The 17,717-nt window shown below is 38.3% G+C and overlaps 1 pseudogene across 1 annotated transcript; it reads left to right on the top strand.

The window, feature by feature from the left end:
* Positions 1-6,707: 6,707 nt before the first annotated feature.
* On the top strand, positions 6,708-8,076 carry LOC149142035 (serine/threonine-protein kinase PEPKR2 pseudogene; annotated as a pseudogene). The gene is made up of 2 exons (XR_016265090.1): positions 6,708-6,900; positions 7,297-8,076. The product of XR_016265090.1 is annotated as a serine/threonine-protein kinase PEPKR2 pseudogene (transcript).
* The last annotated feature ends 9,641 nt before the right edge of the window (positions 8,077-17,717 follow it).

Genomic DNA, 17,717 nt, shown 5'->3' with positions numbered 1-17,717 from the left:
TCTCAATGCAATAAAAAATTAGTGTTAATCATAAATAAAATATTTCAATGTTCATATTAGATAGCATTATTTCATATCAATATATAGAGAAAAATAAAATAATTTAAATTAAATAAATTCTTATATTTTTATTGTTCATTGTGAGAGATCTGTAATTTATTGCATTCTTAATATAAAGTTGATATATAATATTTAAATTTTTTATTATTAATAATAAAAATAATAATGTGAGTCATAAATCAAATATTTCAATATGACTATTGAGTAAAATATTGTAATATAAGGAGAGAGGAACAACAAGAGAGTTCATATTGTTCTTTCTAATTCCTTCAATATTTAATATGAAGTTGACATGTAATATTTAAAAAAATTATTAATAACATATTTAATGTGTGTTTCAATATGTGTGTGTATATATGTAGAGAGAGAGATTGAGAGAGAGAGAAATTCCAATCATATTATTTAATGTAATTATCAATTAATAATGAATAAATATACTATAAATATTAATATTAAAGAATGCAAATTAATATTAGTATTTTATTAAAAAATAATATAAAGATAAAATGAATAAAACAAGAATATGAAAATGGAAATAAAAAATAGTAATAATATAACAGCATTACCAATAATTTTGATGAAAATATTAATGATATATATACATGTAACAATTAATAATAACTAGTATATCAAGCATCGAGAGGGATAAAATTTATGGAGATGCAAACAACTTTTTCAATAGAAAACTTGAGGAACAGTTTGCACCTCGAGAGATTTGATTCATCTTGGCTCTTGGTAGATGTGGAGTTAAGATAGATCTATGTCGGTTTTGAGAAAAACACTAATAAAATGAAATGACATATCTCCCTCATACTAAAAAAATAAATTAATCATTTTTACTTTCAATTAATTTATGTCTATATATAAAGTTGATGTAAACTTAAAGTGGAAATTGAAGTATTTCATTTATGGGGGAGATTGATTTTTGTATTTTATTTATGGCGAAGATTGATTTTTTTTGTTGTTACTATCTTTTTGTTTTTAATTTTATATTTTTTGTAAGTCAACAGAAACGATTTATATTACTTTGACAAAATCGCAATACAAAATAAAAGTTGATCTGCGAGATTGGAAACTAGACCAACTGCAAAAATAAACTGTCTTAATACAACCTCTATCCGAGAAAACCATTAAGTTCTTCTGTCTCTTGTCACATTTAAAAAACATACTATTACGACTATAATCCCTATTAGGCCTCTCTAGCTAGTATATTTGATTTATAGATGTAAAATTAACACAAAAACTACTAGGTTGCATACTTAAACTACTATTTAAGTAATCTTTTATCATATTAAACGAGACAAAAAGAGTTGTCGCTTTCCTGAACCTCATTTTGCACAAACTTTACAAGTTGGAGCACTCGCAATAGTCGTCGTTGGAGTCACCACCATGGGAACATCAGGGCCTCCTACCTATCTTTCCTTGTACTTCCTGAGGCACGTTGGTTCTCCTTTCGCTACCCCCAGAGTAATGTCACTGCTATGTATATACTTCAGATAAATAGTGAACATGTTGTTCAGGTCATTGATACGACCATCTTGCAACTTCTCAATATTTACCAATGTCTTCAAGACATATTCAATCCCTCCAAGTCATTAATTGATGGTCATCAGTTGACCCAAGGTATATCCCTGACCTTTGGCCCTTCCTTCAGAGCCTTCCACTTGCAAATTTCCTATCAATGTCTTCACATGCCAAGCAGTTTCTAGGGTTTTATGATAGAGGGTTGCACGGGTCCTGGTTTCACCAGTGTCTATGATCCAGTTTATCTCCTCCTTAATTTCGCTGTCAAGAATATCCCTCCTCTATTTGCGAACTTCATTTTCCCAAATCTCCAACACTTCTTTTCCTTTGGGACAATAGAATGAAAATCCTTCCTTTTTCCCTTACGGTGCATTTACTACAACCTTCATCCTAAGCCTCTACTATAGTTCTCCCCCTTGGCCTACCCACTGACCCTTCCCATCCTCAACTCGGCTGCGCTTTCCAACTCGTAATCGGTTCTTATTAGTTCCCTACTACTCCAAAAACACTCAATTACCAAGCATAATTTGAAAGAGAGGGAATCCAACTAAGAATTTAAAGCCTTTACTACTAGAGTGCCTTGGCCAACATGCCTTTCGGTACTTACCACCATAATATTCACAAACTTCAATCTATCTGTGATAGGATTTTCCTCCTGTGTGAGTGTTCTTCATACATCCATTTCGTTCTCTAGTCTCAACAATTTTGACAGACTCATCATCACCATTTTTCGCTTCTCATACATATCTTTTGCGTTTATCGTACATGCCCACTTTTCGTTCTCCTCCTAATCATTTATGAACCACCTTTCATGACACACCTTGATTAAGGTGCTCATAAATTCACATTCCTTATCCACCACCTTATCCATGCAATTCTCCCACATGTCCCATCTCTTGCCTCAGTTAATTATTACTCTCTTCCACAATATAAGATTTAATCAACCGTGTGAGCAGGTGGAGCTCTGCCCGAGCCCTGACCCACCATTGCATTATACTCAATGTTGGTTGTCGTGGAGCTGTCCTTCTCTTCCAACTTCCAACATTCCTCCCTTAGCTGTCCTTCTTGGAGTTCGGGTAATGCCACATCTGTAAGCATCTGCTAGTTGACAACCCCTTCATTGGCCAACTTGTCCACCACTACATTCATTGTCTATTGGACCAAGCTGAATTCCAATGTTGTTAGAGTGACTAGGTGTTGTTGAATGTGCTAGGTTAATTGTGCCAGATCTTCGTGTCTCATTAACTTAATTAACTTCAAGCCACATTTCAAACTCCTTGCTGCTTGGATGGCAATCGTTGAGTCTTCCTCAATAATAACATTGACCATTCTCTCTCGTACGAAAATTTCCATCCCTTGTTCCAGGGCATGGAATTTAGTTGTATTGTTAGAAGCATGATTGAAGTTGATGAAGTATACCCTGCAAATTTTCCCTGTCCAGTCTCATATAACTCCTGCATCACCTTCTTTCCCAAGGTTTCCTTTTGATTCCCCATCAAAATTCAACTTGAAGAAGTCCTTGGGGGGAGGAATCCATATTGTTGAACCTAGAGGAATTTGAGGTTCCTTGGTTCGAGTTACCTATGAACTAGGATTGTCCAGTTCAAGTAATTTTAGGATTTTCACCTCCTGTGGTGATGGTTGCTCATCAGAAAACTTGACTCCTCTACTGATAATTGTTTCCTTTAGTTAGTGTGTAATTAATTCAACCAGGAATTATACTAGGAGCTTTTTATTCTAGAAAATTTGTCATTTTGTTCCTTTCATACAACCTAGATGATAAAACTCAGGACCAGGCACCAGGTGATATTTACCACTTCATTCTTAGTGTAGTTCTCTCTCCATTTCTTAATAGTATCATGTATATTATCCGTGATTCTATCGTCTTTCCTGAAAATGTAAGCCATCCAATCCCATATGATAGAAGTTTAACTGCAGGTATTTAACAAGTGATTGAGATTCCCCTCCTCGTTTTTGTAGAGACAACACCATGACGCTCCAATAAAACCTCTCTTCACCATATTTTCCCAAGTCAACACTATCCTCTATAAAACCAACCACAAGAAAGTTTTAATTTTGGTCCATTGAGGTAATGACCACAATCTCATCCATACTGGATTAGATGCCTCGCCTTGGTGACCTTCAATATAATTTCTAGCTTATTTGAGATTAAATTCTTCACCTTTCTTTCCCCATCTTAGTTGATCCCAACCATCAGTACAGAGGATTCTTATCTTACTTAATTCCTCTACTATTCCTTGGATCACCTCTTCATTTTGATGAAGGCTCTCAAAAAATATTAAGGCTCCATCTCCATTTATTGCCATCAATCACCTGTTCCCAAAATTGGTGCACTTTTAATCATCCCTGACTCTTAGTCATCATTTGAATTGGGTGCCACACTTTCTTTCTTAAATTAGGATGTTATTGCCAATCCTCATCCCAAAATAGAGTTGACATTCCCTTTCTGATCTCCCAGAAACAATATTTTTGTATTACCTCCCTATTACCCCAGGCCAAATTCCATATCGTTGCACCTTTAATTACCCTTGACATATGAACAAGGTCTTGCGAGAGCTAGTTGGGGGCATATTTCGCTCCCCAAAGTTGGGCCCATGGTGAAGAACCTCCCTTTAACCACCACCACCAAAGTTTAGCTCCAGTCACTCTATTGATAGTATCAGGGTCCTATAATCCTAAGCCCCCCAAAAATTTTGGTTTACATATCATATTCCAAGCTACTAATTCCCATTTTCTCATACCCTCGACTCCTCTCCATGAGAAATTCCTTTGAATTTATCTAATCCTTTTCATAACACTTTAGCGCTTGGTAGTATTGATAACATATACCACGAGATCGCTTTCAACACTGCTTTAGTCAGAACCAACATTCCCGCTTGGTTTAAGGCTCTAAAAGTCCATCGTTTGACTCTGTCTTCCAAGTTTGATACAATCTTTTCCCAATTGGATTTCTTCCAAGCTTGAAAAGTAAGAGGGATTCCCAGATATTTGGAAGGGAGATGTTTCCTTTGGAAGCCTAGGATAGCTGTCAAATTCCTTTGTATATAAGTATGAATGTTAAAAATGAGAATCATATATTTGGAATGGTTTATCTCAATACCTAAATTTGCAGCAAAAGTATCTAGGATAGACTTAAACAATCAACCCTCCTTCACTGTAGGGATTCCATGTAACATGGCATCGTCTACAAACTGCTAATGCATTGTAGGTAGACACCCTGTTAGTGTCGGTCAGTTTAGCCTATCACTAGTGATCAAATATTCTTTTACCAAGTTTTTTTAGGGGTCTCAAAGTCAAATTTTATCATGTCACTAGGTTTTCAGAATAAAATTTGGTCACTGGTTAGTGTATCTAGGGTTATTTCTACTCTCTCAAGAATTTCACATGTCGGACACTTTCATCACTCAGCTAAGTGTATCATCATTAAGAGACTATCATCATCATGTCAATCATCACCATCATGATTTCATTCAGTCCAGTGTATCCATTAGGTCATTAGGGTTTCAAGGTCACTAAAACTTTCATTTCATGCATAAAATCTGGCAAATGAGGAGTGGTAATATACTAATAAGAAAGTCTCTTTGATAAATTTTGATTTCAAATGTAATTTTATGTTTTTATATGTAATAAGTACTTCAAAGTTCCAAAGGTTGTAGTTCAGAGTTCCAAAAAGATCCAATGTTTCAAGAAAGCCAATAAAGTTACATAGGTTCAAATTTCAAAGGTTATGAAGTGTCAAGGTTCAAAATTTGAGTTTAAAAGGGTGAGATGAGTTTTTTTTTAACTCATTTGCGCTCTTAAAAATCTCAAGATCTCTCAGTCATCATCGTGCAAACTCAAAAAGGAGAAATATTTGTGAAAAATAGAGGGTTTTTTTGCATTTTGGGAGTTGCGACCTTTCTAAGGAGGTACGTCGTTTTTGCAACCTTTTTGCTGGCTGATGCGACCCTTCTGGTCTTGGCACGACGCATCTGGAGACACCTTGGGAGAATGTGTTTTTGGAGGCCTTCCCATGGGTCATTTTCAAAAATTCAAGATGTTCTGGAAACTAGACAGACAAGGCTAGTTTACCATTCTTTTAGATTTCAATTTTGACTTCAGGAAGGCACCTAAAAATGGCCTCAAACTTGGTGCTACGCTTATGAAATTTTCTGAGATTTTAATTAAAATTTTCACTATGTAATTTTTCAGAGTTTCTAGTTTGACTTTTGTAAAAGTCAAAAGGTGAAAGTGGATGAATGTAAATGGTCAAATGTAAATTTAAATGGGTTACTATGTGGGTAAAATTGAAAATCTAAGAGATTTTTTATCACAAAAAAATGATCATTTAGCCATAATTTACTAGATGGGTCTAAGTACACCATGTAGGGCCAATTTTACTAGAGTAAAATTGCTTTCACTGTTTGAAATTACTTAATAAACCACATTTGTTAAGAAATTTATAAATAAACCCATGAAGAATAATTAAGTAAATCACTATTTATTTAATTATCTTCTAGGATTAATTTATTAAGGATTAGTGTACCTAGGTGGAGGAATGGCCCGGTTTCCAGCGGCCGCCCCAAAAATCATCCGGCTCCAGCCGCCGGCAATCCCTCTGCCCTCCACCACCCTCCCCTAGCTCTGCCACCCTCCTTCTCCGCCACCCTCCCTGGAAATCCTGACATTCCCTGACAGAAAATCCGATCGCAGCTGGAAATTCTGACATCCCCTGACAGATCGGATCCGATCTGGAATTGCAGCCGCGGAAGTGTTATTGCCATTTCGAATTCGAATTGAGGAATGGCGATCGGAGTAATGCTCACGCACCTTCCTCCACGACTCGGCGCCTCCCGCTCTGCAATTCCTCCGCTCTGCAGCTCGCCACCCAGGTACAATTCGGTGACACCTCCGACTCTGTTAATTGAAATTCCCTTCAATGCGAAATCGAAATTCCCTGTAATGTAAAATCATCAGGTTCTGGTTGCTGTTATTTTCATTGTAAAACCCGCGAAATCGAAATTCCCTGTAATGTAAAATCATCAGGTTCACGGAGCAACTAATGTTAACAATATTTCAGATTTTTGCGGGGTGTTCGGCGACGGCATTGGCAATGCTATTTGGAGCCGAGTCGAATGAGTATTTCTATTGCGAATTTGGTGGTCCGAAAGTGGCTCGTCAAACATCGAGGGTTATCAAATTGTATCGGTCATTGTAGTTCTGCGACCCGGAATTATGCACTTGCCGGATGCGAAATTGAGGTTTTCTCACGGATATTCTAGCGGGAGTTGAGGCGATCAGCAGAGAATGCCAGAGGTATGTAACGATTCCTAAATTTTGGGGCTCAGGGTTTTCTTTTTCTCGCGTCTCTGTGTGGAAAGGAGGGTTGGGGCATATTTGCGGTAGTAGGATGTATAATGTTGGGGATGGGATTTGAAAAGAGGGCGCTATAATTCTTCTGGATTAATTTCGGTGGAATATTGAGAAGGGTATTTGATGTATTTCGTGAATTAGAAAATAGGGTATTCGTTAGTGTAGAAATGACTACGCATTATGAAGAAAATGGGAGGGTATCATGAGCTTGTCATATATTGACACAGCGTAGGCAGTTTTGATTCTTTGTTTTCTCGTGCTTTTTGTTTTGAAGAAGCATTTCAGATCGTATGAGTGGTTGTTCTTGTTTTATTTACTGGTTTTTTCTTGTGTCCACAGATCGATTTGTTTTCCCTAGCTCCTATTTGACAAATAGTCATTCTTCGCGTCCTCTGTGGTCGAGAAACCCCAGAGACCTTGGCTATGGATTCATTAAGAAGGAAGCGAAAAGGAGCAGCAATAGATCTTGCCATTTTGGAACAGAGAGCTCGTCTATGTGATGATGGTGCATCTTCCACATCATTGGCCACACACCTTTCTTTCCAACAGCAGAGGAAGCGGAGGAAAGAAAAGATGAGGGACGAAGAATTGGGTTCCCGGCATCTGCATCCTACAGCAGCTGCTACTGCTCCTCCTCCAAGAAGGGGTTGTTTACCTAATTCACCAGGACGAGGGTTAAAGAGAAAGGTTGGCTGCATTGATCATGCTACTCGGACTGGCAGGAAGCGGAAGCTTGAAACTGATTATTCTTTAGGCCTAGAATTGGGACGAGGCAAATTTGGTCTGGTAAGAATATGCAAGAGCAAGGCTACTGGAGAAGAGCTGGCCTGCAAGACTCTGCCCAAAAAGACTGAAGAAAACGTGCATAAGGAAGTTGAGATTATGCAGCATCTTTCAGGCCATCCCAGTGTTGTCACACTCCAAGCCGTGTATGAAGATGCAGAATCTTTGCATCTTGTGATGGAATTATGCTCTGGTGGACGCCTGATCGATGAGATGTCTAGGAATGGATGCTACTCTGAGCACCAGGCTGCTAAATTGATCAAAGAATTAATAATGGTCATTAAGTACTGCCATGAGAATTCATGGCAGTACCACTACTCTCCTGAAGTTTCATGAAATTTTGAACTTTGACATGGAATGTCGAGTTAATTCACATGGCTCTGTAATTGTTCAACAAATTGAATTGTTGGTTCTTTTTACTGCAATGTTTCTGTATTTTCTCACGTAATTGGTCTAATACTGCAGACTAAGCTGTAACAATGTTGTATACACACCACAATTTGGGAATGAAGTAGTGTTTTGGACATCAATCTAAATTGTTCTTCAAATATATTCTCAAATGTTAGATTTGTTATATTATCAAAACAAATCTAATTTTATTTACGCTGTTCATATTTAAGAAAGAAGCTCTTGGGTTCATAGCATCTTGACGTGCAGTTTTTTGAACATGTTGCTTTTGAACCAAGTCAACCTGAAACGTGCATTCTTAGTTATTCTAATGCTTCAATTATGAACTCTGTTACCAACTAGATGCTTGTGTGAATTTATTATCTTTCCATCATGGATCTGCATATCATATCTTTGTTTAGAAGGACATAATGGATCACTTCTAGAGGCTATAGTTTATTTTTTCTCCTTGTACACAAATAAACCCTTACATCCATACCAACCAATACATTATGCATCCTGTCCATACTCTATAACCTTCAATGCTTACATAAATACAAGTTTGTAGTTTTATAAAGTACACAAATAAAAAATATATCCATACCAACCAACACATTCTGTCTCCTTTACATAAGAAATCATGGTGTTGTCCATGCTTTTGATGCCTTCCTCCTGTCATTTGTGTTGTAGATGATCCATCCTCTTGTCAATTAATGACTTGAACCACTTACTTGACACTGCTTCATTGTGCACTATGACATTTTTATCTAACTTCTTCGGAAAATGAGGAACTGATGTGATTCATCTTAATGCAAAAATTTATAAGATTCGACAAACCCCTGTTCAACATTGAAATTGATGATAGCATTCCATGTTATTAATTACCAATGTGTCTAATATTTTGACCCACATCTATGTATATTTATATCATAAAAACTTTATAATCATGATTATTTAGGGACTGCATTAAGACCAGACCTTAAATGGAAGATAACACTCATCTTTTGCATGAATGTTGAACATTCTGAAGTGCTACTCATGGGCAATTTTCTTTCCATAGGTAGGCATTTGATGTGAAAAAAACATTCCCTTAGTGAGCAATGAATTGACATTGATTAAATTGACTTGCTATTTTACTTTCTTGTAGAGATATCACAAAATTGGTAATATTGTAAGACATGAATTAACCAAGTCAAACAACAAGGAACACAAATGTTGGTCAATTTATTGGTTTAAATCCTACACACTTAATTACCAATTTCGGGGTGTAGACTTGTAGGATACAAGCACTGTATATGCAGAGTTTAGGGCATTAGTGGCTTTCTAACTTATGCTACAAACCAATGACAAAAAACAATTTGAGAACAAATGCGACAAACACTTGTTCACTGGACATGAACTCAAAGAAACAATTTTGTCAGGGATGGTGTTTCACTCAGCGTTAATTATGAGTGTTGCTATCTCATTTACAAATGGAGCCCCTAGTTCAAATTTTCAACGAGGCCTAGCAAACTATAGTTATTATAAAAAAAAGGAACATTTGTTCAAAGGATTTAAATCCAAAGAATGGTTGTTCATTGTAAACAAGTAATTGTAGATGCAAGGGATAAGAAATCAATGAGATATATGATCACCACGACATCAATGTATAATAGATAAGCACATGAATAGATAAGCTAGGTTATCATGGCATCATCAAGTGGACCTTTATCATATGATAAGTATATTTATGTTTTCCCATTGTTATGTTGTTATAAAAACACCTTTTTCATAATCTGTTCATGGACATAATCTGTTCTCTTAAAGTTCATGAAACTTTGTGCTTTGACATGGAATGTTGGGTTGTTTCAGAAGGCTCTAGGTACATTGAGAACATGGGTGCCTGCAAAATTTGAGGAAAGTTTGAGCCTTCATCAGTGCAATATTAAAAATATGGGTGCCTGATGAGCATTGAGGAATGTTTGAGCCCTCATCAATGCAAAAGTAAAAGATCAATTATATACCACTACTCTCCTGAAGTTTCATGAAATTTTGAACTTTGACATGGAATGTCGAGTTAATTCACATGGCTCTGTAATTGTTCAACAAATTGAATTTTTGGTTCTTTTTACTGCAATGTTTCTGTATTTTCTCACGTAATTGGTCTAATACTGCAGACTAAGTTGTAACAATGCTGTATACACACCACAATTTGGGAATGAATTAATGTTTTGGACATCAATCTAAATTGTTCTTCAAATATATTCTCAAATGTTAGATCTGTTATATGATCAAAAAAAATCTAATTTTATTTACGGTGTTCATATTTAAGAAAGAAGCTCTTGGGTTCATAGCATCTTGACGTGCAATTTTCTGAACTTGTTTCTTTTGAACCAAGTCAACCTGAAATGTGCATTCTTAGTTATTCTAATGCTTCAATTATGAACTCTGTTACCAACTGCACAACCAAATTTTCCATGAGTTCTAAAAACATGAAGCAAACAAGACACAAATCAAACCCCTTATTTGGAATTGAAACCTGATTTGGTATTTTTGAAGAAGATTACAAACTTGCCCATGCCCAGGTCTGATACCACTTGAAAGCTTGGTTTTGCATATTCAAGTGTCTCCAAAAATTTCTTAACCAGACACAGTGCTTCTAAGTGAGACTGACAAATTCAATTTTTAGAGGCCTTTCCCTGGGTATTTTGTTGAGTTTGATGCCTCAACAAAAAGTAGACACATGGGGCTACTTGAACCAACAATCAAAGTTTTATTTTGTTATATCTAGGCATGACCCATGGCACAACCTTTTTTTCTGATGCACGACCTTTCGGTTCCAGGCGCGACCCATGGCGTGAACCTTCTGTGACTGAAGGTTTTTATTTTCTTAGAGTGATTTCAAGCAAGAAAAAACATAGAAATTCAAGAATTATTTAGATCTATCATTGAGAAAACATGAAATTAGGATAAAATACTCATAGCACAGAGAAGATCTATAGATCCATCTCGTTTGGATGAAAAATTCCCAAAGATACACAATTTACTGAATATCAATCTATAGGATTCAACCATTAAACTACAGTAGAATGATTTTTCATCAATTTAAGCAAAAAAATTCTTGACATAAGATGATATCATATACACCATGAAAATCCATTGAATCAATTATGAAATGAAAAATCACAATCAGAAAAAAATGTTCTGGCCCTTACTGACCTGATCTACGTTCAACTTTTTTTTTTCTTTCTAAAAATGAGTTTTTATCTTTTTTAATGCTCCTCTCTAAATTAGAATTTCTCAAACAACCTAATCCCTATTTAATTGGCCTAACACACACCTAATCCAACAAAATCTATCACTTCACTCCTAATCTGGGCACTCCAATAACTTTTACAAACAAATAATAAATAAGAAAATTTAAGAGGTCCAACCCTCTTTAGTAAATAATTTTGACCAGTCATGTCAAAGGTAATTTATCTCATTTGATGCTCCTACATCAAATATCAATATGATTGGAATGATAATGAAAAACTTGATTTTTAGAGAGTTTGATATAACTTTGATTATTGCAGTAAATCGCAGTTGGATCCATCTGTTGACCAAATAACCCAAACGGGATCTTCCTCATTCATATGGCCTCACATGCTGCCTGACTTGCAACCATGTACTCTGCCTCTTGTTGTTGGGAAAAGTGTTTACTCAAAATGCCCCTATCCCACTAAGGTGTGATAGTGCCTTAGCAACAAACAAGGAAAACTATTTTCGTATTCTTCTTTATGAATTGTAAACGAAGAGGAATAGGATGAACCAACCTGTGTCTTTCGCTAGTCTTTTGATCCAATCTCTCTTCTCTTTGACAGCTTCCAGCTACCTGCTCCCTTACTTGCCCAGCTTCACCAAGTTCCTGCAAGATCACAGAAGAGGAAAACTACACAAAGACATATATTTACATTCATAAATAGCTTAGGATCAGATTTAAACTAAACATGCAAATATAACAGAACATCATTGATACACAAGCATGTAGGAGAAACTCAAATAGTTTTATTGATGTAACAAGAAGATCCAGGAGGAGATACAACCAAGTGAGTCCCGATCCAGCATCAACCTCCTAGCAAAGGAATCCCTTCTTCACCTCCAACAAAGCATAAATCACCCAATGCACTAATCTCAATCTCAAAACCAACAACAATTCTCTGCAAAGTACAAAATTCCAGCCCCCTGGATCTCTGGGATGAGGGATCCATATATAGATGTATGCAAAGAGGATGAGTCAGCTTATGATTTGACTTGTGGCTTTTCTCTGTCAGTTCTTGCTTCCACTTGGAGACTGAGAGTCTCTTACTCATCCTTGGTCGAACTCAATGAGGCAAGTGTCATTGAGGAAGATTCTGGAAGCTTCCATTGTCTGTCCACCTCGCAGAATGACACTACCATTTGTCATTTCCCTCTCAACACACCTTGGTAGTGCATTTAGGTGCGTTGCAACGCACCTAGCTAGTGTACTGGGGTGCTATGCAACGCAGGTAGCTAGTGGAGCAGCTGAAATGATCCTGATTTGACTGATTCTGAGCAGTTTCTGGTGGAGAACTTCTGGTTGAAGCTGTAATTTGTTGACCTTGTTCCTTTAGGGGCAGGAAAAACACTTTTAGGGACTTTGGATCCCTTGGTTTATGGACATTTCATGCTTAGAGCTGTAAGGCACAAAAATGCCTATAACAGTTGCCCCCTAAAGTATGAGGCCGTTTATCGGGTGAAATGCTTTATTAGGAGGATCCGAAGTTCTTTCAATGCTGGGAGGAGACCTGTAATAAGATACAATACAATACATTATCTTCATACTGCTTTCATGATCTAGCTGAGGCGGGCATTCCCATGCTCAGCTTTATAAATTCATTTTTATGTACATAGGACAGACAATCGTGTGATGGTAGACTGATGATTTTGATGAAGTCATCATCCTTTTGGTAGGATGATTATCTGTGCTGCAATGTTGTACATGTCAATGTTTTTATTTCTCCTAAATATATATCACAGCCCGGATGGATGAAACTAGATCCGGGGTCTTCAATCTCGTCCGATCTTCACTCGAAGTACAAGTCGATCCATGTGAAAAATGTTTTGAAGTCGAACATGGAAAGCCATCGCTTGATTACCAGTCAATGATGTAAACTGTTAACAAGCGCGAGAGGAATCACCGATAATGATGATGACCCTCAAGGTACTGCAGTAAAATTCACGTGGTGTGAATAAAGGACTTGGCGTCGAACACCACACAAAATCTTTCGATCGAAGATGTATACCTGTCGCCGGAAGTGAGAAACTTGCCATTGAGGCATGCAAGCTTCAAAGTACTGAATGGGGTGTTCCTAGATCAACTTCTTGGATAATGAGCTGGTGTCGACAAGAAGCGATCCGTCAAAGGAGGGCCTTGATGAATCCCACATCAATGACACGGAACGGAGTAAATGATTTTTATGGAGGTGAAAACGATCTGATGATATATTTCCAGGATGGCGGTCATGAAGGAATGAAGTATAGTGTATGGTAGTGGATGGGACACGGGTGACTTCTCTGGATGACTTCTCTTGAACATGTCGGCGACACTTATGTGATGGATTGGTAGCATTTACCCCAAATGTGGATGGTATGGCGAGACCATGGTGATGTGACCGGTGAATGAAACAACCCAACCCGACTCAGGCACGGAGTGGAAGTGTCATGTTCAAGAGCAACTTGCTACCAATAAAGATTCTTTGAGTTTTTCGCAATTTTTCCCCAGTCATTGCTGACCAGTACCTCTTTATTTTTGTCAAGCTTGAGGAGGATAACATATGCTTGTTCTATAATTTTCCCTTCGGGCAAACCCATCGCTATGTTTTAACGAGCCTAGGGATAGTGAAACTCGTTCTCGTCTAAAGACAAGTTTGTCGCTATTAATCTTTTTAACGAGTCTAACGACAAAGATAACTCGGTCCTTTTCATTTTTAGAGAGTCTGAAAAGGTACGTAAAGTTAACTCCGGAATTCCTTTTTCGTCATCTAATCCCTTAAGTCCGAAAAAGTATAAAACAATTCAGAAGGGATGAATTTTCGATAGTTTTAACGAGCCGAACAACACAAGCGCTCGATCTTTTTGTGCAATAATCCCTCAGGTCCAAAAAGATTAAAATCTAGAGGAGGGATAGCACTTCCGGTTGCTTTAACGAGCTGGAAGGCCAAAAATCGGCAGTCTTTTCATATTTTACGAGTCAGATGAAAAGATCTTAAAGAAGACTCGTCTTTTGAGGAACGAGTGATAAAATGGGTAGCAGCTAATTCCAGGTAAGGGTTGGAATTTTCCAATCATGGCAGTGTCACAAGGATGGCTAGTGAAATCACTCTTCGCAGCTGTTCCTCAAAATGGGTAAACAATCAAATGGAGTTGAATGATCGGCCAATGGAAAAGTGGAGGTGACGGTGCAAACACGACCAAGGCTTTAATGGCTGATAATGCTACATTCACGGTGGTTATTTACCGGAGGATAGTTCATTTTTTAACGAGCTTAAATGCGGATTGAAACACTTTCTCGGTATTATGTTTATTTTTTAACGAGCATGAACTATGTGCTAAAACCGCTTGATAATCCAGTCATATGATAAGAATGTCTCATATAAAACGGCAACATTTAGATTTTTGCCCCACATCCTTTCTTCATGCGAGTTAGGAAACGACTAATCCTACAAGTTTAAAGGGTTAGCCTACGGGTTTAAAGGGAGGACCTAAAAATTTAAAAAATAAATAGCCACCCCTTGCTTGCATTCCAAAAGGTTTGCATGCCCCAGGTATAAAATATGATTTCAAGGTTACCCCTCAATTTGCAGACAAAACATTTGTTCTATCAAGAGAGGCCTACCTCTTGCAGGTTACCAAAGATTGTCTCATTCGCGTTACAAATGAAACACTTCCTCGGCGATGTCTACCGAAATAAACAAAGGTGAGCAGAGATGAGCGCCACTCACATAACTTTGACAAGAGAATCTTTTTTTAGAATAACCCCTCTTCCACCGACGGACGGGGTACAGACTAGTCATATTCTCCCGCGGAAACCTACCCTATACCCGAAGTTTTCCTGCCGAAGCAGACCAGGACACATGCCCCCTGGGTTTCAGTCATATCCCTCCGAATTACTCGCGCTCATCGGGAGGACGGACTGGGGGTTGAGACATTTCTTGTGTGAAGAGACCATTTAGGGATGGTATATGACTATTTGCGATGTGTGATCCGGGAAATGAAAGCTGGTCCACGAGCTTGACCACTCTTCCTTCGTGCGGAAAACACATTACTCTAAAGAGTGAGGAGACGATGGCTCCCATGCAATAAATATAGTCTCGTCCAAGGAGTAGGTTATAATCCAAGGGTCCTTGAACGACCATTACGTTCATTTGAACTGTCTTCCCTCTCAATGTTATGGGCACATTGGGAAGGATCCCTAAAGGTCGACTAGTTCCTTTATCAAATCCTGTAAGATTTCTCATCTCAAGCAAAAGCGATGGCGAACCAAGCACTTTCCAAGCAGTAGAGGAAAGGATACTCATAGAAGCCCCCTCATCTATGATGGTACCAGCCATGACCATTCTATATATTTGGACGATAATTCTGAATGGTATGCTTTCTGGTAAACGGGGTCTGCCTAGTTGATTCCAGTCGAAGGAGACAACTAGGTTGCTTGGAGGTGGGACCGAGTAGACGGTCGAGTACGGCTCTGACGAACTTCCTTCCTGCGGTAAAGGAATGGGTAGATTGCCCCCGTGTTCATCGGAGTCTGTGTTGATGAAGAGAATTTGGACAGTGTTATCCTTGTTCTCTCCAGTGACTGTGTCATTCGAAGATAAAACCTCTGAAGGCAAGACCGGGTCAACTGCCGCCTCGACCTTTTGACTTTTGTCGGGTATGGATTCAGCTGGTTGATCTTCAATGACAGGCGCTTCAGCTGACCACTTGAGCGGGCCAGCTGGATTCTCAACTAACGAATGACTCGGAAAGAGTTTTTTATATCCAGGAGGAAGTCGTAACGGTGAAACCGGACGATCATCCAAAACTCTTTTAGCTTCGTCTAAGAAGGGACAATGGTGGATGGCGTGATCGCCTTCACACAGTTTACAGGGAGATCTAGCTCTCCCTTTTTGTCCTGGGGCTTCACTTTCGCTAGTTGACGGTGTGCTTTCAACATGGCCATCAGAGGTTGACGACACCGGATTGTGCAAACGGGGAGACCAGTCCCTTAGTATCCGAGGGATGCAAGGACAATCTCTGTGAAAGTGGTCTCCCTTGCAAATGACACATGGCGATTTAGGCCTGGTCGGTGCAGTGTGTGGATTTTCGTTAGACGACACTCGTTTGCCCCCATTCACTTTTGGCTCCTTCTTCTTCTTCTCCTTCTTCTTCTTTTCCTTCTTCTCCTTAGGAACTTGACTTTTGGCTTTGATAGCCCCATCAAGCGAAGAGGAAGGGGGAGAGGAAGAATTAGAGGAAGTAGAAGGTTGGTGGGTAACTCTGGACTGGTCTAACTGCTGATTCGATTGTTCAGGAATAGTGGTGTTCTGAACGACATTAGTTGAGAAGAGCCATACTGGCAAGCCAATTGTCAGTCCTGGAAGCGATAATGTGGCCATATGGGGTGCACCAACATCTCCCCAAGAGGAGAAGGGACTAGGATTTCCACTAAGGGGAATTCCTTGGTTGGTAGACTCCATTTTCTCAACCTAAGATCAACGTAGGAAAAGGGTATGAATATTCCGTTTAAAATAAATTTTACGACGCTTGGACACAACTTGTTTTTTCAATTTTAAAGAGTCGAGAAAAAACAAAAGATGACTCTAGTCTCCTTCGATTTTTAATGAGCCTGAAGTGACAAGTGCTTAGATGGACCTTTTCCGTTAAGGAGTTTGAAAAGGAACGAAAGGGACTGCTCTGGAGATCTAGGTAGAGGGTGTGCCAAACCAATCACAAAACTGAAGAATACGTTTTACGGTACGGCAGTCAATCTTCCCGAATTCTGTGTTCGGTGCATTGCGATCAGTAGGGCGGCTGACACGGCTTCCTATGGATAAAAGGTTTTAAGCCTATAGGGGTCTCCCAATATATACTCGACGGTACGTGGGAGCACAAGTCCGTACTGGCACTTATCATCTCACAGTGGAGGAATCACCCAACCATCAGTGAAGACAACAGTTACCAGGTTTTAAGACGCCAGAACACGTCTCTAGCCTAGACCTCTATGTTGTGCGTTAAGTTCCAATGCGTTGTTAGATTCATTCAATTTATTTTAAGTTGATCTTTCTTAGAAGTTTGCCTTTTGGGATCACCACGAGATGTAGATGTAATTCCTAAATGTAATCTAAAGATGATAAGCAAGCTTTTATCTCTTTTCAACAATGAAAATCCTAGCTACAAGGGGAAAAGAAAGACACAATCTTTTCTCAAAGAGCAAAGAGCACACTGTAGATGCACTTTTCCTAAATCAAGCCAAAAAACTATCAATATGCAAATGCACATATGCATGTATTTGTTTTCACTTTCTTAATATTGATGCCTAAAAAGAAAGTTGATGTACAAATCTGAATTTG

Source organism: Pinus tabuliformis, chromosome X, assembly GCF_031772625.1.
Source record: "Pinus tabuliformis cultivar Carrire ecotype Pingquan chromosome X, CPIR1, whole genome shotgun sequence".
NCBI lineage: Eukaryota > Viridiplantae > Streptophyta > Pinopsida > Pinales > Pinaceae > Pinus > Pinus tabuliformis.
Note: the sequence above shows the minus strand (reverse complement) of the source record. Positions and strands in the feature narration are given on the sequence as shown.